Source organism: Mauremys reevesii, linkage group 24, assembly GCF_016161935.1.
Source record: "Mauremys reevesii isolate NIE-2019 linkage group 24, ASM1616193v1, whole genome shotgun sequence".
In the NCBI taxonomy this organism is placed as follows: Eukaryota; Metazoa; Chordata; order Testudines; family Geoemydidae; genus Mauremys; species Mauremys reevesii.
This window is the reverse complement of record NC_052646.1, coordinates 12,419,151-12,430,686: the sequence shown is the minus strand read 5'-3', so window position 1 is coordinate 12,430,686 and position 11,536 is coordinate 12,419,151.

Genomic DNA, 11,536 nt, shown 5'->3' with positions numbered 1-11,536 from the left:
CAGTTGGTGTGTGCGCTGTTTTTGTGTGCAGTGTTGGGTGCTGTGTGAGCACAACCGGAGCTGGTTGCTCCCCTTGCCACCCCCCGGGCCACCAGCAAGGAGGCCTAAGAATAGAAACTGGAATCCCAGGGGGCAGCCACTGCACAACAACCTGACGTAACCCCCGGCTTCCTGCCAGCTCCTCGCCAGGCACAGCCTGCTGCCCCCTCAGCTTGGCTAGATCCTGAGCCCCCTGTCCCCAAATTCCTGGCCCAAACAGCTCCATCTTCCCCACCCCCAGCCTGGCCTGCTCCCCTTCCTTGGTTCCACCCTCTTTCTCTGGTTGCCCCTGTTCTTTCTTAGCCTTTCCCCACTGCCTACCCTCATGCTCCCTCTCCCTGCCTGGGCAGATTAGCACCAGCTGACAGAGCTCATCCCCCAGCCTATGACCCTGCCCCCTGGGGAGTCTTGCACTCACATGAGTGGAAATGCCATGGGGCTGGGAGTGCCACCCCTCCCCACGATCTCTTGGGAGTTTGTGCAACAGGGCAAATGGGGGAACCTGAGACCTCATGGAGTTGACTAACTCCACACAGTAGGATAGAACCCAGGCATCCTATGTCCCAGCCCCCCGCCTCTAAGCACTAGACTCCTCCGAACTCCTGACTGCCCCCTCTCACTTTAATCACTAGTCCCCACTCCCTTCCCAGGGCCGGGGATAGGACTCAGGAGTCCTGGCTCCCAGCGCTAATCACTAAATCTCACTCCCCTCCCAGAACTGGGAAACAAACCCACTAGCCCCTACTCCCACCCCCAGAGCTGGGGATAGAACCCAGGAGCAGGGCCGCCCAGAGGGGAGGGGGGCAAGTGGGGCAATTTGCCCCAAGCCCTGGGCCCCGCAGGGGCCCCCACGAAAGTTTTTCAGGGCCCCTGGAGCAGGGTCCTTCACTCGCTCCAGGTCTTCAGTGGCAATTCGGTGGTGGGGGGGGTCCTTCTGGGACCCGCCGCCGAAGTGCCCCGAAGACCCACAGTGGGGGGGTCCTTCTGCCCCGGGACCCACCGCCAAAGTGCCAGGTCTTCAATGACAATTCAGTGGCGGGGGTCCTCCGCCGACGAAGACTCCGGGCCCCCTGAATCCTCTGGGCGGCCCTGCCCAGTAGTCCTGGATCCCAGCCCCCCGACTCTCTGTGCTAGGCCATGCTGTGGGCACATGCCTGCCCTGCCAGTCCCTGGGTAATGAGGGTGAATGGGAAGCAGATTGTGCTGGGGGTGTGTGGAGTGGGGAGATTTAAGGGGATTTCTGCTGGTTTGTGTTTTCTTCGCTAGACAGATTTAAGCCCCCACCTCTGTTTCGGCGTGTTTGTGCAGTGCATATAGTTGTGTGTGTACCTGAATGTTCATGTGTGTTTCAGCATGTTTGTGCAGCTCTGCATGTACCATGCCCTAGTGTGTGAGTTGGTGTTGCTGTATCTCTGGGGTCAGTGAGCGGGACTGTGTCTGGCTCTGGGTGTGTCCAGAGGACTGTCGCAGAGTGCTGTGAGTGGGGGTGTAGCTTGGAGACACCCAGCGAGCCGCCGTTGGAATCTGTCCCAAGAGGATTTGGAAAGAATATTCTGAAGATTTGGGGATTAAACAGAAAAAAAAATTGGCATCTGTATGGAGTGGGGGAGGGGAAATCACTGGGACTGGGGGGCAGGGCCCAGCCACACCAGAGCTCTGGGAGGCAGAACTCCAATATACAATTCCCACATCCTTGAGTCTAACCACTGCACCCCACTTCCCCGCCAGAGTTAGGGAGAGAACCCAGGCATCCCAGCTCCCAGCTCTCCCTCCCCCCACTCCCCGAGGTGGGGATGGAACCCAGGAGTCCTGATGGCACAAACTCTTCCTAAGAGATCACCATGGGTCCCAATCCTTTGCCAGTGTCATCGGCTCACAGTACGGGGGGGTGGGCACTGCTCCCCCAACACCTGCCCCTCACCCCCCCACATCTGAATGGTGAGTGGCCCATCAATTGGCGTGGGCGTCAGGAAAAGCTGTCGGGCTTCCCAGGCTCAGCAGGGCCCGTCACCCGGGTAACGGGACCTTGTGGGAACGGGGCCTGCTGCAGCCCTATTGAGGGAGGGCGATGGAGGAGGGGGACAAAGTCCCTAAGGGAGGAGTGTGAAAAGGCCAAGGGACCCCCCCAAGTCCTGGCAACATGTGGCTGCACTCCCACCCAGTTCCACGTCCCCCAGCTGCCCGGCAGTCCCGCCAATCCCCAGCCCCTGCCCAGAGTGGGGGGCTGGGAGCCAGGACTCCTAGGTTCTCTCCCTAGCTCTGGGAGAGGAGTGGGGTCTGGTGGGTTAGAACAGGGGGGCTGGGAGCCAGGACTCTTGGGTTCTATCTATGCCTTGATGTGTTTTGACCCTTAGGCAATGGTTCTTCCCAGCACTTGGGAGGGTTCCTGTTTGTTGTGGGGCCCTGTAATGGGTCAGTGAGTTCTCACACCCCAGTTTGATTCATGACAAGGGCCCAGCTGGTACTAAACTGGGCCCCTCAGCAGAAAGGTAAGGGCTGAATGGACTAAGGGGAGAAAGCTCCTTCCCCACCCCAGAAGGTTTCCCTCGCCTTTAACCCTCACTTGCCCAGCACCAGGGCCGCCCAGGGATTCAGGGGGCCTGGGGTGTTTGGTGGCGGGGGGTCCCCTGCCGCCGAATTGCCGTCGAAGACCCGGCACTTCGGCGGCGGGTCCCGGGGTGGAAGGACTCCCTGCCGTGGGTCTTCGGGTCACTTATGCGGCGGGTCCCGGAGCGGAAGGACCCCCCGCTGCCGAATTGCTGCCGAAGACCCAGAGCAGAAGAAGCTCCGGGGGCTGGGGCCCCACAAGAGTTTTCCGGGGCCCCCGGAGCAAGTGAAGGACCCTGCTCCAGGGGCCCCGAAAAAGTCTCGTGGGGGCCCCTGCAGGGCCCAGGGCCTGGGGCAAATTGCCCCACTTGCCCCCCGCAGGTGGCCCTGCCCAGCACTGAGATGCCACCACCTCTGGAACGGGACAGCTGGGGGACAACCGCACAGCTAGGGCAGGAAGTGAAGGAGAATCCCCTACCTGAGCACAACCCCAGTGCACACGTGTGTGTGTGGGGTGGGGGTGAGGGCATCAGCCTGCAGATGTGGCCTGGAGATTGGAGTTAACAGGACACAGCATCATGTCTCTTGGGAGCTTTTTTCCAAGCATGTGCCCGGGGGGACTGTGGGGTGAGATCATGGAAGAAAGCGGGGCAGAGCGCAGAGGGTAATTACCTCCAGTGGGAGGCTGGCTTCGTGCCAATCATGGAGCCAAGGCTGTGGCCCGGGCACCAGCTCCAGGGGGAGCACAACCTGTGGAAAATAAACAGAGCCTGGTGATGGGGCTAATTAAAGCACCTTCTGTGAGCCGCCTGGGGACAGCGTGCCTGGCTGTGGGTTGGATGGGAGACCCTCGGGGCGGTGATGGGGGGGTTTAGTGGTTGGAGTGCAGCGAACAAGGGGGGCATCCGTATGCAGTGGGGGGTGGGGGACTGGTGTCACAGCTTGTGGTTGATAGGAGATTGATCCCTAGCTGGAACCTTGTCCCAGAGTGCACCCCTGTATACCACTGCACCACTATATATCCTTCTTCCCTCCTCTACCCTCCACTCTGCCCCCTATAGACAGCCACATTATATCCCCATGTAGCCTGCCCCCACTGTCCCCAATATACACAGCCTCATGATATCCCCAATGTACCCTCCACCACTGTGCCCTGCCCCCACTGCACCCCAATATACAGAACCTTATTATATCCCCCATGTACCCTGTCCCTCAATATACACAGCCTCATTATATCTCCATATACGCTGCCCCAACTGTACCCCAATATACACAGCCCCATTATATCTCCCACGTACCCTGCCCCCAGTGCCCCCCAATATACACAGCTCCATTATATGTCCATATACCTTGCCCCAAGTGTACCACAATTCAATATACACAGCCCCATTATTCATAGACTCTAGGACTGGCAGGGACCTCGAGAGGTCATCGAGTCCAGTCCCCTGCCCTCATGGCAGGACCAAATACTGTCTAGACCATCCCTGACAGACATTTATCTAACCTACTCTTAAATATCTCCAGAGATGGAGATTCCACAACCTCCCTAGGCAGTTTATTCCAGTGTTTAACCACCCTGACAGTTAGGAACTTTTTTCTAATGTCCAACCTAAACCTCCCTTGCTGCAGTTTAAGCCCATTGCTTCTTGTTCTATCCTTAGAGGCTAAGGTGAACAAGTTTTCTCCCTCCTCCTTATGACACCCTTTTATATCCTCCATTTACCCTGCTCCCACTCCCCCCCATACACAGAGCCCCATATATCTCCATATAACCTGCTCCCACTGTGCTCCCCCACACTGCACCCCCAAGACTCCCTGCTCCTCCAGCTCACTGGGTACCCTGTCCCCCCTCTCCTCCCCCCACCACCTTGGCCTGCCCTGCCTGTGGTGCCCTGTTGCCATTCAGGGGCTGACAGGCGGTGATGGACGGTGAGGCGGCCATCTGCTCCCCGTGTGGGGACGGGCTGGTAGTCGTCTGCCCTCGCCAAGGGCCGCGGAGGCCTCCAGATGGGGCTAGGCCTCCGCGGCCATCGTGGGCCTTATGTCCACAACGGGCACTGAGCCTGCCCTGACTGTGGGGAGTCCTACCCTTTGCCCCCCAACAGGGCAACATGGATGCTGATGTGATCCCCACAGCCTCCTTCAACTCACAGGGGAAACTTGGTATCAGAGAACAGTTCCCAGAAGTCCTGGCTGTCAGCCCCCCCTTGCTCTAACCACCAGACCCCACTCCCCTCCCAAAGCCAAGGCAGAACTCAGGACTCCTGGCTCCCAGCCCCTCATGCTCTAACCACTAGACACCACTCCCCTCCCACAGCCGGGTTGGGGGTGGGGGCAGAGGCAGAACCCAGGGATCCAGGCTCCGAGCTCCCATAGGCAGAGTGATGAGGGGCACATCCTGGGTGTTGGAGGGAGGAGGCCGGGGTGTTGGGCTTTGCAACAGGCTTCCCCTCCATTCTCCATGCCAGGCCCTGTCCCCTAAACCCCCATTCCTCCTTCAGGAGCTACCTCACGAGCTGCCCATTTCAGTTACAGGCCAATGTACCTGCCACAGACAGTGGGCCGAGTGGGTTATAGCAGGGAGGGCTGGGAATCAGGACTCCTGAGTTCTATCCCCCAGCTCTGGGAGGGGAGTGGGGTCTAGTGATTAGAGCAGAGGAGCTGGGAGCCAGGATTCCAGGGGTCTGTTCTCAGCTGTAACCTTGTAGAACCCACTGCCTAAAGCTGTGCCTCAGTTTCCCCATCTGTGAATTTGACACAGTTGCCCAGAGCAGGATGGGGATTTCAGCCTTGGGCAGAGGCTGGACAGCAGCTGTGAGCAGGACACTGAGCAACCTCTGCCATTACAAAGCACCTCTCCTGTTGGAGGGGGGAGGGGGAAGAGGGCAGGCTGAGATCAGCCCCAAACCCTAGGCCCTTAGGCTGGGCTGCTGGGACTTTAACTTCTCAGGAGCACTTCGCAGGGCTCCAGAGCCCCCAGGGCTGCCCCTGCCCACCTGGATATCTGTGTCTGCGAGGGGCAGGGGGGAACTCCCCCTCACCCAACTAGCTAGCTATTATCTCCAGGCACATCTATCTATCTATCTATCTATCTATCTATCTATCTATCTATCTATCTATCTATCCCCAGACACCCTCTCTAGCTAGCTAGCTAGCTATCCTGGCAGTTGGTTTACTATATAACCAAGTGCCAGACCCTCCTCCCACTTTTGTCCCTGTGAGGCGAGGCGGGCGGGGGGCCCGCTCTCACCATGACGACCTCTGCCCCCCTCCACGGGGTCGGGGACCCCGATTGTACTGCCACGTCGTGCTTCATTAAATCTTGATCTGAGTTCATTAAAAGTGTGGTTTGGACATTCCTGCATAGTCTATTAATCCTGGCCCCCCGCCCCCACCCCCTCCCCCTCCACTCCCAGCCGCGGCACCATTATCCCCTGCAGGGGTCACAAAAGTACCATCTGTTTCTGCTGCGTTCATTCCCTGCTGACATGTTGGCAGCGTGGGAGGGAGGGGATGGGGGCTGCATAGCTGGGCCTGCTCGCCTTCCTCTGGGCATTGCCCTGTGGCCTCCTTCCCTCGCTGGGGTGAAAAGCCTGGGGACTGGCAAGCTAGGGACCTAGCTAACCCCAGACACCCCCTCGGCTCTGTCTGTCTATCCCCATACACCCCATCTATCTATCTATCTATCTATCTATCTATCTATCTATCTATCTATCTATCTATCTATCTATCTATCTATCTATCTATGCCCTGTCTATTTGGGGTGCAGGCCAGTCGGTCTCCATGGCCCATTCTAACAGGCTGCTTCTCTATAGAACATGGCAGCTGGTTAAAGGACGTGGCTAAATGTAGTTCACCCCAAATCTTCATAGACGATGGAGACAGGAATGGCTTTCACTCCTCTCCCTGCCCTGGGGCCGGAGAAAATAGAAGAAAGGGTCTGTGTCCCATTCACCATCCCCTAAGCCAGCCAGTGCCACCACCCCAGGACTGGATTACAGCCATTGCCCCCTGGAGGAGAAAGGCTCCATCTCCCATTCCCCACCCATTTTGATGGGTAGGTCTTACAGTTGCGTGGGGCTGTGTGTGGTGGGGGACACAGAGACAGGCTCACCCCACGGGGGACCCCTTCATTCCCAGCACCAGCATCATTGTCCATGCTCAGTTCTCTGGGAAGTATTGAATTTGGATTTTCGAAAGCTCTCTAGTCCCTTCAGATGGATGAAAGATGGAGGCCAATACCCCAGCCAAGGTCATGGTGCCCCCCAGAGCAGGCCTAGAGCAGTGCTGGGGGGAAGTACCTCAGGGTTGGCTTCACCAAACCAGCAGGCCTCATTTTGGTGACAGGACCAGGGTTAAGTTACAGGACAGAGAGTGTGGGGGTGTGTGTGAAGAGGGGCAAGATGGGGTGGCAGGACCCCATTTTCCTCATGGGGGGATCTTTCAAAATTTTGGGATGGTCTGAAATTTGGATTCCACCGACCACCCAGAGATCCCAGCATGGGAGTCTAGAGGTGGATGGCGGATTCCTTATGGCCCCTGCCCCACAACACCCCTCACCCTGGTGTCTGGGCACATGTCCAATTTTATGCCCGCTGTCCAAGCGGCTGGTGTGTTTGGGGTGGGGGGAAGGGCAGGTGGCCCCTTGCTAATCCTGTAATCTCGTTAAGAAAAGATGATTAATTGCCAACAATCCTTACAATTAATTAGAAAATGGGACAGGGAGAGGAGAGGCTAGTGAGGGGTGAGGTCACCAGACTGGCATTGTTTGTGTGGGGTGGGGGCAGGTATTCGGAGGGACTGTGATGAGAGGTGGCATCAGCTGGAAACAAAGCGGGAGGGGGCAAGGGGGACGATCCTGCCTGTTGATCCGTATTTCCTAGCTGTGGATTTTCGCACAGTCGGTTGGTTTAAAGCACACGGCCTTAAACCCCTCGTTCTGCTGGCGGATTAAGCCCTCAGCCCGTTTGTACAGGGCATATGTTGTGCCATTATGTTCACTTGCGCGCACACACACATACACACACACACAAAACCTGTTGGCATTTTGCCGCCACCTGATGGCCAAGCGCTGCAACGCTGGGTGACTCCCACCCGCTGGGCCTGTCTCACAGCAAATTCTTTACAGGATTAAATAATTAATGGCTGGAGGGAGGCTGTGGCGAGGGACTGTGAAAGCTGGGCATCCCCCAGCGGTCCAGGCAGACGAATTCTTCGCCCCTTCGGAACATCCTGGGAAAATGCCGGGCAGGCAAGGAAATGAATTTCCTGCCCAGAGCCCCAGTAACTCTAGAGCTCTGTGGAAAAGAAGGAGAATCTCTGTGATGTGAAGCCAGAGCATCTGGCATGGCACTAGGCATGCAACCGGGCCAGTCACAAGAATCTCCTCTCCGAACAGCTCCCAGAGAGGGAAAAGTTTAAGGGCTCTGCAATGCGCAGGCCAGGAAAGGCGGGGATAGCAGAGCCTTGGTCCTGGCCTTCCATCACAGGCCTTGCAGAGAGCAAGGTGGCCTGCATTGTCCTCCACGTGCTCTGCTGTCATATGATTGGTTCTGAGCCAATCACATGCTTCAGGGTGGCAGGGGAGCATCTGTAGTGGTCAGGAAGAGTTCCCCCCCTGCCCCCCACAATGCAAAACTGGCCAGATGGCTTCTGTGTTTTTTTTCCCCTGCCTTCCTCTGCAGCATCAGGGATCAGCCACAGCTGGGGACAGGACACCGGGCAGAGTTACCCCCTACTAGCAGGGCCGCCCAGAGGATTCCGGGGGCCTGGGTCTTCGGCAGCTGGGGGCCCTTCCGTTCTGGGACCCGCCGCCGAAGCGCCCCGAAGACCCGCGGCAGGGGCCTCCCCGCCACCAAATTACCACCAAAGCGGGACCCGCCGCCGAAGTGCAGCCGGGTCTTTGGCGGTAATTCAGTGGCGGGGGGCCCCCGCCGCGGGTCTTCGGGGCACTTCGGCGGCGGGTCCCGGAACGGAAGGGCCCCCTGCCGCCAAATTACCGCTGAAGACCGAGCTGAACTTCGGCGGTGGGTCCCGCTCCGTCTTCGGCGGTAATTCGCTGGCGGGGGGGTCCTTCCGCCGCGGAGCGGAAGGACCCCCCGCCGGCGAAGACCGGGAGCGGAAGAAGCTCCTGGGCCCAGCCCTGCAAGAGTTTTCTGGGCCCCCCGGAGCGAGTGAAGGACCCCGCTCCAGGGGCCCCGAAAAACTCTCGTGGGGGCCCCTGCGGGGCCCAGGGCCCGGGGCAAATTGCCCCTCTTGCCCCCCTTCCGGGCGGCCCTGCTTACTAGGAAGCTCTTTCTGGCTGCCTGGCTGGTGGGTCTTGCGCATGTGCTCAGGGCAGGCTGACCATCAGAGTCGGGGTGGGACAGGGCCGGCAGCGGTCAGTAGGGGGGACACCCAGGGCCTGGAGCCATCCATGGTATGGCGATGCTATGGACATCGACGGCTGTAATGCCAGACTGGCGCCGGGATCCCATTGCCTGGGGAATTGGCCCTGCTCTGTGTGTGTGGGGGGGGGGGGGGGAGGCAGTGCTGGGAGATGTCCCAGCTGGTGCCAGCTGGCGGAAGGGATGGGGGGAGGGCAGGGAGCATCACCCAGAGGTGGAATCTCATCCCTTCCCCTCACTATGTGGGCAGCTGGGAGGCAAAACTACTCAAAACAAAATACAAAACTACTCAAGATACTACTCAAGATTGTTAAGTCCCAGGCAGACTGCGAAGAGCTACAAAAGGATCTCACAAAACTGGGTGACTGGGCAACAGAATAGCAGATGACATTTATTATTGATAAATGCAAAGTAATGCACATTGGAAAACATAATCCTAACTATACATATGATGGGGTCTAAATTAGCTGTTACCACTCAAGAGAGAGATCTTGGAGTCATTGTGGATGGTTCTCTGAAATCATCCGCTCAATGTGCAGCGACAGTCAAAAAAGTGAACAGAATGTTGGGAATCATCAAGAAAGGGCTAGATAATAAGACAGAAAATATCATATTGCCTCTATATAAATCCAGGGTACGCCCACATCTTGAATACTGAGTGCAGATGTGGTCGTCCCATCTCAAAAAAGGTATATAATTGGAAAAGGTTCAGAAAAGGGCAACGAAAATGATGAGGGGTATAGAACAGCTTCCGTATGGGGAGAGATTAATAAGACTGGGACTTTTCAGCTTGGAAAAGAGACGACTAAGGGGGGATATGATAGAGGTCTATAAAATCATAGGTGGTGCAGAGAAAGTAAATAAAGAAGTGTTATTTACTCCTTCTCATAATACAAGAATAAGGGGCCAGCAAATGAAATTAATAGGCAGCAGGTTTAAAACAAACACAAGAAAGTATTTTTTCACGCAACGCACTGTCAACCTGTGGAACTCCTTGCCAGAGGGTGTTGTGAAGGCCAATGCTATAACAGGGTTCAAAAGGGAGCTAGATAGATTTATGAAAGATAGGTCCATCAGTGGCTATTAGCCAGAATGGGCAGGAATGGTGTCTCCAGCCTCTGTTTGCCAGAAGCTGGGATTGGGTGACAAGACATTCCCTCTGGGGTACCTACCATTGGCCACTGTCGGAAGGCAGGATACTGGGCTTGATGGACCTTTGGTCTGACCCAGTCTGGCTGTTCTTATGTTCTTGGCACACACCGGCTGGCGTAGCTCCATGGGGATTCTCCTGCCCAGACCTGGGGACACTGTGTGGGCCTGGCTACCGGGTGAGTGGTGGGATATGGGGTGGGACAGGCCCATAGGTCTGATGGGGGGGAGTGATATTGGAAGGGAAGGGCCCATGGGTCTGATGGGGGAGGATATGGGGCGGGATGGGCCCATGGGTCTGATCCAGGGTGGGAAGGTTACAGGGTGGGATGAGCCCATAGGTCTGAATGGGGGCGGGGGATATGGAGCGGGATGGGCCCATAGGTCTGATAAGAGAGGAGATACATGGCAGGACGGGCCTATTGGTCTGATGGGAGAGGAGGATACGGGGCTGTAGGGGCCATGGGTCTGATCGGGGTGGGAGGGAGAACACGGGGTGGGATGGGCCCATAGGACTGGTCAGGGGTGGGGTAGGGAAGCAGGTTACACGGCAGGGCATCGGGGCACCTCAGTCCCTCCTGTTCTCTGCCTTGGCACTCAGCAGTTGAGTCTACTGAGGCCCGAAATGCTCCAACCTAAAGTTACGGGGTTCATTATCCAGGGTTCTGTGGTGGCCCCTGGCCTGGGCTCTCCTGGCGTGCTGGTCGGGCATTGAACTCCATGACACCGTGAATGGCGGCTACTCGGGGGGCGGGGAGGCACGGAGGGCGGGGGATGCAGAGGGGAAGGTGCCTGCACATACAGCCACCAAGCCCTGGCTTTCTGTCCCGAGCCCCAAATCCCAGGATAACTCCCCTCCCCCCTCTCCCCGCCCACCCCCCCAGAGCCTGCAGCTCCTGTCTATGTCAGGGCCGTCAGTGGACAGTAGCGGGGACACCCAGGGCCTGGACGCCGACGGCTGTAACGCCAGACTGGGCGCCGGGATCCCATCACCTAGGGAACGGGCATTGCTCTGTGTGTGTGTGTGTGTGTGTGTGTGTGTGTGTGTGTGTGTGTGTGTACGCAGGCGGGTGGGTGCGTATGCCCCTGCTGGATGGAACTAGCCCTGCTCTGTGTATCATACCCCTTGTACTGCTCCTGGCTGTGGGAGATTCTCCTGCAGCTGATCCCTGAGCGGTGGGGTGGGTGGACGCAAGTGCTGAGCTCTTGCCTGAGGAGCTCTGAGCCCAGCCAGCCCCTCGCTTGCCTCTGCCTCATCCTGTAATTAACTGAGCCGCCCCCAGGGACTCCAGCCGCATCCCTGGGCCAGGTTCACAGGCCAGTGGAGGCAGCCCTGGGAGATGTCCCAGCTGGTGCCAGCTGGCGGGAGGGATGGGGGGAGGGCAGGGGGCGTCACCCAGGACTGGAATCTCATC